Genomic DNA, 14,786 nt, shown 5'->3' on the forward strand with positions numbered 1-14,786 from the left:
CCCTTGTCCAAGTAGGATTAGACTTGGGCTCGACAGGGATACGGCCGTGTGCAAGTGCTTCAAACCGTATGCAAGTCTGTTAAATAGGCACGGGCGTGTGGTATACCCGTGTGAGGAAATCCAGGCCGTGTTGATTTCCCACGTTGACCCATTTTCTCTGTTTTTGGCCAGTTTCTCTCTCTTTATGCTCACCTAAGTATAAAGTATGAAATTAAAGGATTAGAGCATCAAATTCCATAAATCTAATGATAATTCATCCAAAAATGTGCTAAGCATGGGATAAAAATATGTATAAATTACGACTTACCAATCATAATGGTTAAATTTCAATTTTAATCCTTCTACTATGATTATATTTGGTATTTAATCTCTACATTCTAATTTTATCCTAAGGTTTTACCATCTGACACGAGTAGTGTCTCTTTTTCTTCTTTCTTTTTTGTCCATAATGCCTTATGTGTAGTCTTTTGTCAAATTTCAATTTTAGTCCTCTACTATGATTATATTTAATATTTAGTCTTTACATTTTAATTTTATTTAATTTGGCCATCTATTTTTATAATTTAGGACCTTATCCGATAGTGTTTTTTTTTCTTTTTGGGGATTTATCTTATAATGGTCAAATTACATTTTGATCCTTCTACTATACATATATATAAGATTTAGTGTTTAAATTTTAATTACATAATTTAATTTTCTATTTCTACAATGACATTAATTAGTCCAGGTTGTTAACATTTTCAATTGTTACAATTAAATTGCTAATGTGGTTTTTTAAAAGCATCTTCCTAACAATAAAAGTTAAAAATCTATTCTAGCATGATTATTTGGAATGTGTATTTTTTGCATGTCAACTAATGACATTATAAATATCTTAAGTATATTTTAAATTTCAAAATGTTGCTCAACAATTTAATAAAAATGATAAGTAACCCAATACAAAGCACGGGCAATAAGTAACCCGATACAAAACACGGGCAAGCCATACTCGTAAGTCTTATTCTTTAACGCATAGTTATAGAAGAGGATTTTAACTAGAAAAGGATTTTTAAAGTGACAAAATTAGGTAGAAAATTATCTTTTTGTTGATTTACAATAGACTTATTTACAGGGCAAGTAGCCTATACTTAGGTATAGTTTTGACAAGATTTTAATGTAAATAAAAGTTATTTTTAAAATTTAAATTTAATTATAAAATATTAATATAAAATATAGGGTACATCACACTAGTAGTCTCCTAATTATTAGTCAATTTCTTTTTTAGTCATCCAACTATTAGTAAATTTATTTTTTGGTCATCTAATTAAGAAACGTTATAAAATGATTATCTAGCTATTCAATGTTGTTTTTTTTGTCACCAACAGGATGATGGTGGTAGCTTTTAAAATTGGCATAGTAGTGACCTTAATCTGTTGGAAACACGGTTTTGGAAAACATAGTGGAAAATAAATTTAGGGAAAAATTAGAGTTTTAAATTTTTTTCCAAAACAAGATCTTGGTTGTGATATCTAAAGTAATAAACATTTAATCAAAATTGTACCTTTTTGATTCTTCTAGGATGGGAGCTTTGACCGAGCAGTTTTCTCCGCTATCCTCAAGCTCACGTTTTCTGAGTGTGGGCTCGCTTCGAATCAAAAAAAAAAAAAAATCACAATAGTGGGGTAATTTTGTAATTTTTCTAAACTTTTGAGTCAAGTTGTAAATCAGAAAAATTTCTCTAGACAGTTTCTAGAATAATCTCTTAAGAGAATTTTTTTTACAACTTTCTCTTGAATTCAAGTGTGTGTAAATAATAACCCAACTCTCTTTATATATGGAGAGTTTAGAGAGTTCAACTATGATTAAACTTAATCTTATTAAAATAATAGAATGTTTATCTACAAGATAAACATTAATTAAATTTAATATTAAGATAATCACTTTAATATTAAATTAATAAAATACTATTAAGATAAGTATTAAATTTAATTTAATATTAAACTATTAAAATAATACTATTTTTGTAATAATTAATCTGAAATCAAATTCTCTCATAGAGTCACAGTAGAAGTGTAACACTTCCACTGCTCAACCACTGATTGCCAACCGCTGCCGTCCACTAAGACACCGCCGTCGCAGCCACCAGCATCGTCATGTCTGGTGGTGCAGGTGCAACACCCTTACGGCACTCTGAGCTGGTTCGGTCTAGGTTAGTGACGAATTGATCGGTTCGGTTTAGCCACCGATTGGATCGATAGCCTGGTTTTACATACAGGGCTCAGTTCGACCAGTTTTTAGGTCTTGGTCTCGGTTTTGGGCTCCTAGTGTGACAACCTGAATTAGGGCCTAATCGGAATAGTGGTTTCGTGACCACAAATCCAAGACAGAAATAATTATTTTATAATTATTTTGGGGTTTATGATATAATTTCATGATTTCGTGAAAATTTCGTGATGAAATTCTATGCATTGAGTGCTTAAGTTGAGACTAGGGACTAAACCGAATAAATTGCAAAACTCGTGTTTTAGAAGTTTTTAGTATGAAATTGCTTTGAGATATTAACTAGGAGGTCTTAAATAGCAATTTGACCAATTCCTAAGTTATGGACAAAAGTTGGACATGGAGGGAATTTTTTTAAAAATTTAGTAGTAAGGGCATTTTGGTTATTTGTATATTAAATGAAATAAAATGGGAAAAATAACACAAAATTGGTCATCATCTTCACTAGTTTCTGCCGAAATTTTCTCTCCTCCATAGCTAGGGTTTCTTCAACTTTCAAGCTTCATAGTAAGTGATTTCAAGCCCGTTTTTAATGTTCTTCACATTTTGAAATCCTCGTAGCTTCGGTTCACCTATTTCTACCATTATTTCGAGTTAGGGTTTATGTTTAAAATTTACCCATGAATGATAGGCATGTATTTTTTGTTTGATGGTAGAATATGAATGTTTGAAGTTAGGAGAACGATCTTTTCTAAGCGATTTTAGCAAAACAAAAAAACGACATAATCGATAAAAATACCTATTGTTCATAACTATGTGTTAGAGTGAGAATTTGATGTTGCCATAGAAGAGAAAAATGATCAGCAGGTCATTAAACATAAGAATAAGGGCTGAAATTAAATTTCCGAGCCTTGGGGAAAAATCATAATTTTGTAAAAGTTAGAGGGCAAAAATGTAATTTTTGTATAATGTGATTTTTGGATTAAAATAAATAGTTTGAGTGTTAAATGAGCTAAATATGTTGTTATAGATCAAGAAAGGCATGGAATCGACCTCGAGCGGGGAAGGAAAAGTTTTGGACTAAATTGCAAAATTTCCATATTTTGCACCGAGGTAAGTTTGTATGTAAATAATACATTAATTTCATTTATATTTTTATATTTCAGCCTATTATATATATACTACGATGTTGAAGTATAAATCGACTATTGGAAGAATGGAAATAAGTAATAGAGAGAAATCCGGTTGAACATTCGGAAAGATCGAATAAAATAGATGGAGCGTAGCTAGGTCACATGTATGGTGCTGAGTGCACATCATGTGTACAAGAAAGCTACGACATACTATGTAGTAGCTAGGTCACATTTGTGATACGGGATGTATCCTATGTAGACAAGAGAGCTACGGGAGAGATAAATGTAGCTAGGTCGCATGCGTGATTCCAAGTGTAGGACACCATGTAGACAAAAGAGCTACGAGACAAATTGGCTAGGTCGCATGAGTTGTACTAAGTGTTCACCATGTGTACAAGAGAGCCGAATTAAATGAAATATGATGGTGGGGCTGTGTGCTGAAACCATCAAGTATCGAGGATTAATCCGAATTGTTCAACGAGATGGCTTTGTGGTGACATTGTAATCATGGGCCTATAGTCGTGATGTATGAAATGTGGTGAAAATGATTTGTGATATATATATAAGTTAAAATGGGGTTAGTACAAAGAATGTGTGAAAGAGTGAAATTAGCATTAAAACTGTTTTGGACAGTAGCAGTGATGTGATTTTGAAAATCACCAAAAATAGAAGGAATTTAATTCGAGGTTGAATAAGATGTGAAATTAAAGTTTAATGAGTCTATTTTCATATAAAAGAAATAGAAAGCAAAGGAATTCTATATTTTGAGATATTTACAATTGTGTGTGACTTGCTCAGGATGACTATATGATCCCCTATTCCAACTTTGAAAAATCATTAAAAATTGTAAAAAACAAATTAAGAAATATAGTTTATATGCCTAAATTCCTTATTGAGTCTAATTTTAAATGAAATAGGTTTCATGGTTATTTGAATTGTGTACTGAGATAAATTCAATTCGTAGTGAACAGAGGTCAGATCAATTGAGCTGTGTAACAGGGAAAACTTTAACTAATAAACTGTACTAATTGGATGAACCAAAAATTCTAGAAAAAAATTAGTAAGAATGTTTATGAGTCTAGATTCAGGGAAATTTTACGGATTTGAATTTCGAGTTTCTTAACTCGAGTTATGATTTATTTAGTGATCATGATGCAGGAGGGACAGCTTGATCAAATCGGAGTAAATAGTAAAATTAAAAATATGATATAATTGAGTTATGTTGTAAACATATTAGATTCCTTATTTGTTATTTATATACTTACTTACTAAGCTATAAGCTTACTTTCTTTTCTCTCTTTTGTCTTATAGTGTCATCCATTAGCATAGGAGTTAGAGATCGTTGAAGATCCGCCCACACTATCAATATTTAAACTCAACATTTTGAAATATGGCATGTATAGTAGACTTAGTTATTTTGTTACGTGTCATAATTGTCTAGGTTTAAAATATTAATTATAGTATCAAACTAATCATTTTGTACGAAGTCTTTGAAATTGGTTTGTATTGTTAATGGCATATGTTATAATGATTCATGATCAAATTGCACGCCATATTTTTGTTTGGGTTTTATTTAATAGTATATACTATAATTTGTTAATACCTGTACCTGTTCCGTGGCGGATACGGGTAAGGTGTTACATTTAGTGGTATCGAGCTATGGTTTAGTCGGTTCTCGGACTAATAAAGTGTGTGTAAAAGTTTAGCAATACATGCCATAAAAATATTGTGATAGTGTGGTGACTCTGATTATTCTAAAGCGTGTTTTGTTTTAATATAGTAATGGATCCTGACGGGCTGCGGTGATGATCTTTGCTAATGTCGCCACTCCGTACAAGGGACCGCTTTGTGGAAAGTAGACACGAGACATTGAGACAGGGAGATGAGGCTCGGGATGCCTTTCTTCAAATGATGAACAATTGGTATACTGAGTTTATTCGAGCAAATCCAAATGCTCAACCTCCTCCACCCCCTCCCATACCTCAGACGATTCCTGTAGCTGCTCAAGGCATAGATTTGGTAAGAATGAACAAGAATCCGGTTGACAAGATTCGAAAACAAGGGGCCGAAGAGTTTAGAGCAAAGATCGACGATGATCCCGAGACAGCGGAGTTCTGGCTTGAAAATTCTACCTGTGTATTTGATGAGCTCTCATGTACACTCGAGGAGTGCTTAAAGTGTGCTGTATCACTTTTGAGAGATTCGGCCTACCACTAGTGGAAGACTTTGGTAGCAGTGGTGCCAAAAGAAAGAGTTACTTGGGATTTCTTCCAGGAAGAATTCAGAAAGAAATACATAAGTCAGTGATTTATTGATCAAAAACGGAAGGAGTTCCTTGAATTGAAGCAGGGTAAGATGTCTGTGGCAGAGTATGAACGCGACTTTGTAAGACTCAGCAAGTATGCCCAGGAATGTGTGTCCACCGAGGCCATTATGTGCAAAAGGTTTGAGGATGGGCTAAATGAGGACATCAAAGTGCTTGTGGGAATTTTGGAGTTGAAAGAATTTGTAGTATTGGTTGATCGAGCTCTTAAAGCCGAAGAATTGAACAAAGAAAGAAGAAAAGCTACTATTGAGGCTCGAGATGCCAGAAAAAGGCCGATAAGCAAGTCATTTCAATCTCAATCAAAGAGGTCCAAAGAGACAAACCCTCAAATGACAGTTTCAACTGGGGATTCACACAGAGATCGTGGTAGAGCATATTCGGGGTCTAAAGCTCAAGCTACTTCGGTGGCAAGTGTGGGTAATGTGTGACCTAGAAAGCCCAAGTGTCAGCAATGTGGCAGGCAACATTATGGTGAGTGTTGGGGAAACAAGCGAGCTTGTTTTAGGTGCGGTTCTCGCGAGCATTTTATTGGAGACTGTCCGGAGAAAGTTAAAGAAGAAAGATTTCAGAGTGCTAGACAGAATACACCGCTAGTAGAGGTAGACCATCGAGAAATAATGGAGGTGGGACTAGCAATAAAACTACAATGAAAGATTCAGCGGCGAGATCAGAAGCTAGAGCGCCTGCTAGAGCTTATACTATACGTGCCCGAGAGGATGCATCATCTCCCGATGTCATTATTGGTACATTTTCTCTCTATGATACTATTGTTATTGCATTGATTGATCCCGGGTCCACTCATTCCTATATTTGCATGAATTTAGTATCTAATAAAAAGTTACCTGTTGAGTTTACTGAGTTTACGATTAAAGTGTCGAACCCCTTACGCCAATATGTGCTAGTTGACAAGGTTTGCAAGAATTGCCCATTAATGATTCAAGGTCACTGTTTTTAAGCTAATCGATCTTTGTTACCATTTGATGAGTTTGACGTTATTTTGGGAATGGACTGGTTGACATTGTATGATACCAAGGTAGATTGTAAACAAAAAACACTAGAGTTGAAATGTGAAAATGGAGAAATTCTGTAGGTTGAAACAGATAAATCAAATAAATTGCCTATGGTGATTTCGCACATGTCTGCATAGAAATACATGAGGAAAGGGTGTGAAGCTTATCTAGCTTATGTAATGAATACTAAGTTACCTCAATTGAAGTTTGAATCAATACCGATAGTCTGTAAATTTCTAGATGTATTTCCAGAAGAATTGCCTGGGTTGCCTCCGAACAGAGAGATAGAGTTTTCCATTGATTTGTTGCCGGGTACTACACCAATCTCGATTGCTCCATATAGAATGGCTCCGACTGAATTAAAAGAATTGAAGGCTCAGTTGCAAGAGTTAACAGATAAGGGATTTGTGAGATCGAGTTTCTCTCCCTGGGGTGCTCCTGTATTGTTCGTAAAGAAGAAGGATGGTTCAATGAGGCTTTGCATTGATTACCGTTGGCTTAATAAGGTGACTATAAAGAACAAGTACCCATTGCCGAGGATTGATGATTTATTCGATCAGTTAAAGGGGGCCACAGTGTTTTCAAAGATCGATTTGAGGTCTGGTTACTACCAGTTGAGAGTTAAGGAGTCGGATGTGCCGAAAACCGCCTTTAGGACAAGTTATGGACATTATGAGTTTCTTGTGATGCCTTTTGGCTTAACAAATGCTCCAGCTATATTTATGGACTTGATGAACCAGATCTTTTGGCCATATTTGGATAAGTTTGTAGTAGTGTTTATAGATGACATTATAATTTATTCTCAGGATGAGTCTGAACATGCCGAACACTTGAGAACCATATTGCAGATCTTGAGAGAAAAGAAAATGTTTGCTAAGTTTAGTAAAAGTGAGTTCTGGCTTCGTGAAGTCAGATTTTTGGGACATATAGTCTCAGGTGATGGTATTCGGGTGGATCCGAGCAAGATTTCTACGATTGTTGATTGGAAACCGCCAAAGAATGTATCCGAGGTTAGAAGCTTTTTAGGCTTGGCCGGGTATTATAGACGTTTTGTTGAGGGATTTTCGATGATTGCCTCTCGTATGACTAAGTTGTTCCAAAAGAACGTTAAGTTTGAATGGACTGATAAATGTCAGCAGAGTTTTGAAAAGTTGAAAGCACGATTGACTGAAGCACCAATTTTAGTATAGCCCGAGCCAGGGAAGGAGTTCGTAATTTATAGTGATGCATCATTGACAGGCCTTGGATATGTGTTGATGCAAGAGGGTAAAGTGGTAGCTTATGCTTCGAGACAGTTAAAACCGCATGAGAAGAACTATCCTAAACATGATTTGGAATTGGCCGCTATTGTCTTTGCCTTGAAGATTTGGTGACATTATTTGTATGGTGAAAAATGGCAAATTTTTACTGATCACAAAAGTTTGAAGTATTTGATGAATCAAAAGGATTTGAATCTTCGACAGCGGAGATGGGTTGAATTATTAAAGGATTATGAGCTAGTGATTGATTATCATCCGGGAAAAGTAAATGTAGTTGCTGACGCCTTAAGCAGGAAATCTCTTTTTACTTTGAGAGCCATGAATACAAGGTTAGCATTGTCTGATGATGGGTCAATCTTAGCAGAAATGAGGGCTAAACCGTTATTTCTTCAGCTGATTTGTGATGCTCAAAAGAATGATAGTGAGTTGCGAACCAAGAGAACTCAATGTGAATCGAGTTCGACTCGATTTTTGAGTTGGACCAGATGACTGTTTGATGTTTGAGACGGGATATGTGTCTGAAAAACGATGAATTGATTCGAAAATATTACATGAGGTGCATGGGTTGTTTGTCGGTTCACCACAGGTAGCACAAAAATGTATAATGATTTAAAGAAGTTGTATTGGCGGCCGGTATGAAAAGGACATTTCGAATTTGTAACCAAGTGTTTGATCATCAACAAGTAAAAGTGAACATCAAGTGCCTTGGGACTACTCCAACCGTAATGGTGCACGAGTGGAAATGGGATAAGATTACTATGGATTTTGTAACGGTTTGCCTTTGACTCCTAAAAAGAAGGATCTTTATCTGGGTAGTGGTTGATAGGTTAACAAAGTCAGCCCACTTTATACCAATGCGTCTCGATTACTCACTTGATAAATTAGTGAATTATATATTCTTTGAAATTGTGAGGTTGCACGAGTACCTATGTCTATAATATCGGATAGAGATCCGAGGTTTACCTCAAGATTTTGGAAAAAGTTACAAGAAGCTTTGGGTACAAAATTGAACTTTAGTACGCGTTTCATCCACAATCGATGGTCAGTCGGAAAGAGTAATCCAGGTACTCGAGGATATGCTTAGATGTTGTGTTTTAGAATTTGGAGGTAGTTGGGAGAAATATCTATCTTTGATTGAATTTTCCTACAATAACAGTTATCAGTCAAGTATACAAATGGCACCGTACGAAGCCTTGTATGGTCGCAAGTGTCGGACTCCTTTATATTGGACCGAACTTAGTGAGAAATAGATTCACGGAGTTGATCTAGTTAAAGAAACCGAAGAGAAAGTAAAAGTAATTCGGGATTGCTTGAAAGCTGCTTCAGATTGACAAAAGTCATATGCAGATTTAAAAAGAAAAGAGATTGAATTTCAGGTGGGTGATAAAGTGTTCTTGAAGGTGTCACCATGGAAAAAGATTCTGAGATTTAGCCGAAAAGGCAAGTTGAGTCCGCGTTTTATTGAGCCGTACGAGATTACTGAGAGGATTGGACCAGTGGCATATCGGTTGGCCTAACCGGCAGAGTTAGAAAGAATTCATAACGTGTTTCATGTATCAATGTTGCGACGTTATCGTTCGATCCTTCACATGTGATTTCTCCAACGAAATTGAGATTCAATAGGATATGACCTATGAGGAGGAACCAATAAAGATTTTGGCTCGGGAAATTAAACAATTAAGAAATAAAAGTATAGCCTTAGTGAAAGTATTGTGGCACAGACATGTGATAGAAGAGACTACGTGGGAACCCGAGGAAGCTATGAGGAAGCAGATGCGAACCTCTTTATCGGTAAGATTTTCGGGACAAAAATCTCTAAAGGGAGAATTGTGACAACCCGAATTAGGGCCTAATCGGAATAGTGGTTTTGTGACCACAAATCTGAGATAGAAATAATTGTTTTATAATTATTTTGGGGTTTATGATATGATTTCATGATTTCGTGAAAATTTCGTGATGAAATTCTATGCATTGAGTGCTTAAGTTGAGATTAGGGACTAAACCGAATAAATTGCAAAACTCGTGTTTTAGAAGTTTTTAGTATGAAATTGCTTTGAGATACTAACTAGGAGGTCTTAAATAGCAATTTGACCAATTCCTAAGTTATGGACAAAAGTTGGACATGGAGGGAATTTTTTTAAAAGTTTAGTAGTAAGGGCATTTTGGTCATTTGTATATTAAATGAAATAAAATGGGAAAAATAACACAAAATTGGTCATCATCTTCACTAGTTGCTGCCGAAATTTTCTCTCCTCCATAGCTAGGGTTTCTTCAACTTTCAAGCTTCATAGTAAGTGATTTCAAGCCCCGTTTTTAATGTTCTTCACATTTTTGAAATCCTCGTAGCTCGGTTCACCTATTTCTACCATTATTTTGAGTTAGGGTTTATGTTTAAAAATTTACCCATGAATGATAGGCATGTATTTTTTTGTTTGATGGTAGAATATGAATGTTTGAAGTTAGGAGAACGATCTTTTCTAAGCGATTTTTAGCGAAAACAGCAAAACGACATAATCGATAAAAATACCTATTGTTCATAACTATGTGTTAGAGTGAGAATTTGATGTTGCCATAGAAGAGAAAAATGATCAGCAGGTCATTAAACATAAGAATAAGGGCTGAAATTAAATTTCCGAGCCTTGGGGCAAAATCATAATTTTGTAAAAGTTAGAGGGCAAAAATGTAATTTTTGTATAATGTGATTTTTGGATTAAAATAAATAGTTTGAGTGTTAAATGAGCTAAATATGTTGTTATAGATCAAGAAAGGCATGGAATCGACCTCGAACGGGGGAAGGAAAAAGTTTTGGACTAAATTGCAAAATTTCCATATTTTGCACCGAGGTAAGTTTGTATGTAAATAATACATTAATTTCATTTATATTTTTATATTTCAGCCTATTATATATATACTACCTGATGTTGAAGTATAAATCGACTATTGGAAGAATGGAAATAAGTAATAGAGAGAGAAATCCCGGTTGAACATTCGGAAAGATCGAATAAAATAGATGGAGCGTAGCTAGGTCATATGTATGGTGCTGAGTGCACATCATGTGTACAAGAAAGCTACGACATACTATGTAGTAGCTAGGTCACATTTGTGATACGGGATGTATCCTATGTAGACAAGAGAGCTACGGGAGAGATAAATGTAGCTAGGTCGCATGCGTGATTCCAAGTGTAGGACACCATGTAGACAAAAGAGCTACGAGACAAATTGGCTAGGTCGCATGAGTTGTACTAAGTGTTCACCATGTGTACAAGAGAGCCGAATTAAATGAAATATGATGGTGGGGCTGTGTGCTGAAACCATCAAGTATTGAGGATTAATCCGAATTGTTCAACGAGATGGCTTTGTGGTGACATTGTAATCATGGGCCTATAGTCGTGATGTATGAAATGTGGTGAAAATGATTTGTGATATATATATAAGTTAAAATGGGGTTAGTACAAAGAATGTGTGAAAGAGTGAAATTAGCATTAAAACTGTTTTGGACAGTAGCAGTGATGTGATTTTGAAAAATCACCAAAAATAGAAGGAATTTAATTCGAGGTTGAATAAGATGTGAAATTAAAGTTTAATGAGTCTATTTTCATATAAAAGAAATAGAGAAAGCAAAGGAATTCTATATTTTGAGATATTTACAATTGTGTGTGACTTGCTCAGGATGACTATGTGATCCCCTATTCCAACTTTGAAAAATCATTAAAAATTGTAAAAAACAAATTAAGAAATATAGTTTATATGCCTAAATTCCTTATTGAGTCTAATTTTAAATGAAATAGGTTTCATGGTTATTTGAATTGTGTACTGAGATAAATTCAATTCGTAGTGAACAGAGGTCAGATCAGTTGAGCTGTGTAACAGGGAAAACTTTAACTAATAAACTGTACTAATTGGATGAACCAAAAATTCTAGAAAAAAATTAGTAAGAATGTTTATGAGTCTAGATTCAGGGAAATTTTACGGATTTGAATTTCGAGTTTCTTAACTCGAGTTATGATTTATTTAGTGATCATGATGCAGGAGGGACAGCTTGATCAAATCGGAGTAAATAGTAAAATTAAAAATATGATATAATTGAGTTATGTTGTAAACATATTAGATTCCTTATTTGTTATTTATATACTTACTTACTAAGCTATAAGCTTACTTTCTTTTCTCACTTTTGTCTTATAGTGTCATCCAGCTAGCATAGGAGTTAGAGATCGTTGAAGATCCGCCCACACTATCAATATTTAAACTCAACATTTTGAAATATGGCATGTATAATAGACTTAGTTATTTTGTTACGTGTCATAATTGTCTAGGTTTAAAATATTAATTATAGTATCAAACTAATCATTTTGTACGAAGTCTTTGAAATTGGTTTGTATTGTTAATGGCATATGTTATAATGATTCATGATCAAATTGCACGCCATATTTTTGTTTGGGTTTTATTTAATAGTATATACTATAATTTGTTAATACCTTGTACCCTGTTCTAGCGACGGATACGGGTAAGAGGTGTTACACCCAGACCCAATTTATGATCTCAAGTCCAATTTACAAGTTCAATTACCCATTGGGCCAATTGTCTGACTTGAAAATTAGCTTCCAAAAATATCATATTAATTTTAATTGATTTGATTAATTTAATTTTACTTAATCAAAATTAATTTTTCCAAAAACATTTAGATTTTTCAAATTAATTTTTCAAGAAAATTCTTTAATCAAATTCTCTAGTTAAACAATTCTCACGACCACCTAATTTAATCTAAGAAATTGACTCAATTAAATTATTCCCAAAGTCGTAGAATTTTCTTTTGATTCAAATGTAGTCCGATCGAGCTTTTGTTGAACTAGCAGAGTGTAACACCCTTTACCCGTACCCGAGGCTGGGACAAGGTATAGGGCATTACTATGCATAAACATGACTTTTCCATGAAAATTTCGGGCTATAAAATTTGGTTCCAAATTAAAACCAATTAATCACATTCATAATGTCCCTATTATGGACCTATGAGGCCCAAGACATACATTGAGAATGGTTCGAGACTAAACTGAGAACTTAAGAAAGTTTTTGGAAAATTTCCTAGGTTAAGCCTCACACGTCTGTGTGGAGGCAATGCACACGCCCGTGTGTTTTAGGACACACCCTGTCCCTTACCCGTATGGAATTAGTTGAATTTATTTCTCATTTCGAACCTACAGGGGTTCTCACACAGCCAAGCATACATCCGTGTCCTTCACACGCTTAGACACGCTCGTGCCCAAAAACTCGAGGATTCTGTTTATGGCGTCATCATGCTTTTAGAGAAACACGGCCAAGACACACGCCCGTGTGCTAGGCCATATCCTCCACACAGTTGAGACACACGGCTGTGTCTCTACTTGTGTTTTTACTACCATGAATTCTGACCTAAAAGTTTTAGGTGCAGGGGACACACAGCCATACCACACACCCATAGGGTTGACTGTGTGTCACACACGGCCTAGACACACGCCCGTGTGTCTATCTGTGTGGACCCTTTTAGAGGCTACAATTCTAAGCTAATGGCCACCCTCTATAACCACTCATATTCATGAACCTCAATGATGTCTAACATGGCCTAAATATGTCCGAGTACTACCATAAATGGTTTATTGCATGTTAACCTCATCTCATCGGTTATGTACATGCTAATTTATCCTCTTTGTATATAGGATTTCTATCTCATTCAAAAATACATTTAGACTTGGCTCATTATTATAACTCATTGTCAATTATGACCTAACCATCCCAAGTGGTTTGGTCACATTTCATATGTCTATTTATAATATACCCCATTTAATTATCACAAGAACAATTAACCACAAACAAACACAATTAGTAGGTCATAGCCTACATTAAAATGAGCCATGTATTATGGCCATATACAAAAAGAATAAGTTTAATATTTAAGCCTTTACATAGGCTAACCAATGACACACATCACAAAATAACCAAAACCTATACATGCCATTGAAACAAAATAAAGTATCTATATAGCAACGCAAGACAAGTTGATAGTGTTGACAATGCTCTAATCGTCTTCTAATCTTCACGAGTCCATGAGCTCTGTAAAACAAGGAAAAGAGAAGGAGTAAGCATTAACATGCTTAGTAAGTCCGGATAACGGGAAAGTAAACTTACCGGTTATTTAGCATGCAACCATATAAGATATTTAGGCCAAACATTTATAGTAAAATTACCTATCACATATACTCAACCATCAAGTTAGTCTCAGTCCAGTACAATGTAACATCCTTTATAGATGAGCTCATCAATTTAAACATGTCTATTCCCATTTAACATTTTAATCCCGTCGAATTTGTTGGAATCTTGATGGATATCTCGTTTACCATCAAATCACGCAAGTGATTTTTTAAATACACACTCCCATGAACTTCACTTTTATGGCGGGATTACGAGTCCAGGCTAAATCCCCTACAATGACATATACTCTTATGAGTTCAGGTCTGAATTGCCAGTCCAGGCTAAATTCAGATTCGGATTACCCATCTGGGCTAAATCCATCAAAGCACACATATTCTTCGGGATGCTAGATCACTATAGGGTCACCTGTCTGAGCTAGATCCTTTATACCATTATTTCATTTTCGAGTAATCCATCGAACATTCCTTTTTATTCAATCGGGACATTTCATCATAACATTAATAATTCATGAGTTGTCATACAATAAATATTACTATTATAATTCATACATGTACATACATCTTTAATGTATTTAAAGATCTTTTACATTCGAGTTACATGAACTTACCTGGTAATTGCTTAGGTTTCATACTACAGTTATTCCGAAACCTTTCATTTTCCATGATCGATCTCCGGG

At 35.0% G+C, this 14,786-nt stretch overlaps 1 long non-coding RNA gene across 1 annotated transcript; it reads left to right on the forward strand.

The window, feature by feature from the left end:
• Positions 1-3,284: 3,284 nt before the first annotated feature.
• Positions 3,285-12,140, forward strand: LOC128291728 (uncharacterized). The gene is made up of 3 exons (XR_008281549.1): positions 3,285-3,312; positions 10,686-10,770; positions 12,110-12,140. It is a non-coding gene; the product is annotated as an uncharacterized LOC128291728 (long non-coding RNA).
• Positions 12,141-14,786: the final 2,646 nt, after the last annotated feature.

Source organism: Gossypium arboreum, chromosome 4, assembly GCF_025698485.1.
Source record: "Gossypium arboreum isolate Shixiya-1 chromosome 4, ASM2569848v2, whole genome shotgun sequence".
In the NCBI taxonomy this organism is placed as follows: Eukaryota; Viridiplantae; Streptophyta; class Magnoliopsida; order Malvales; family Malvaceae; genus Gossypium; species Gossypium arboreum.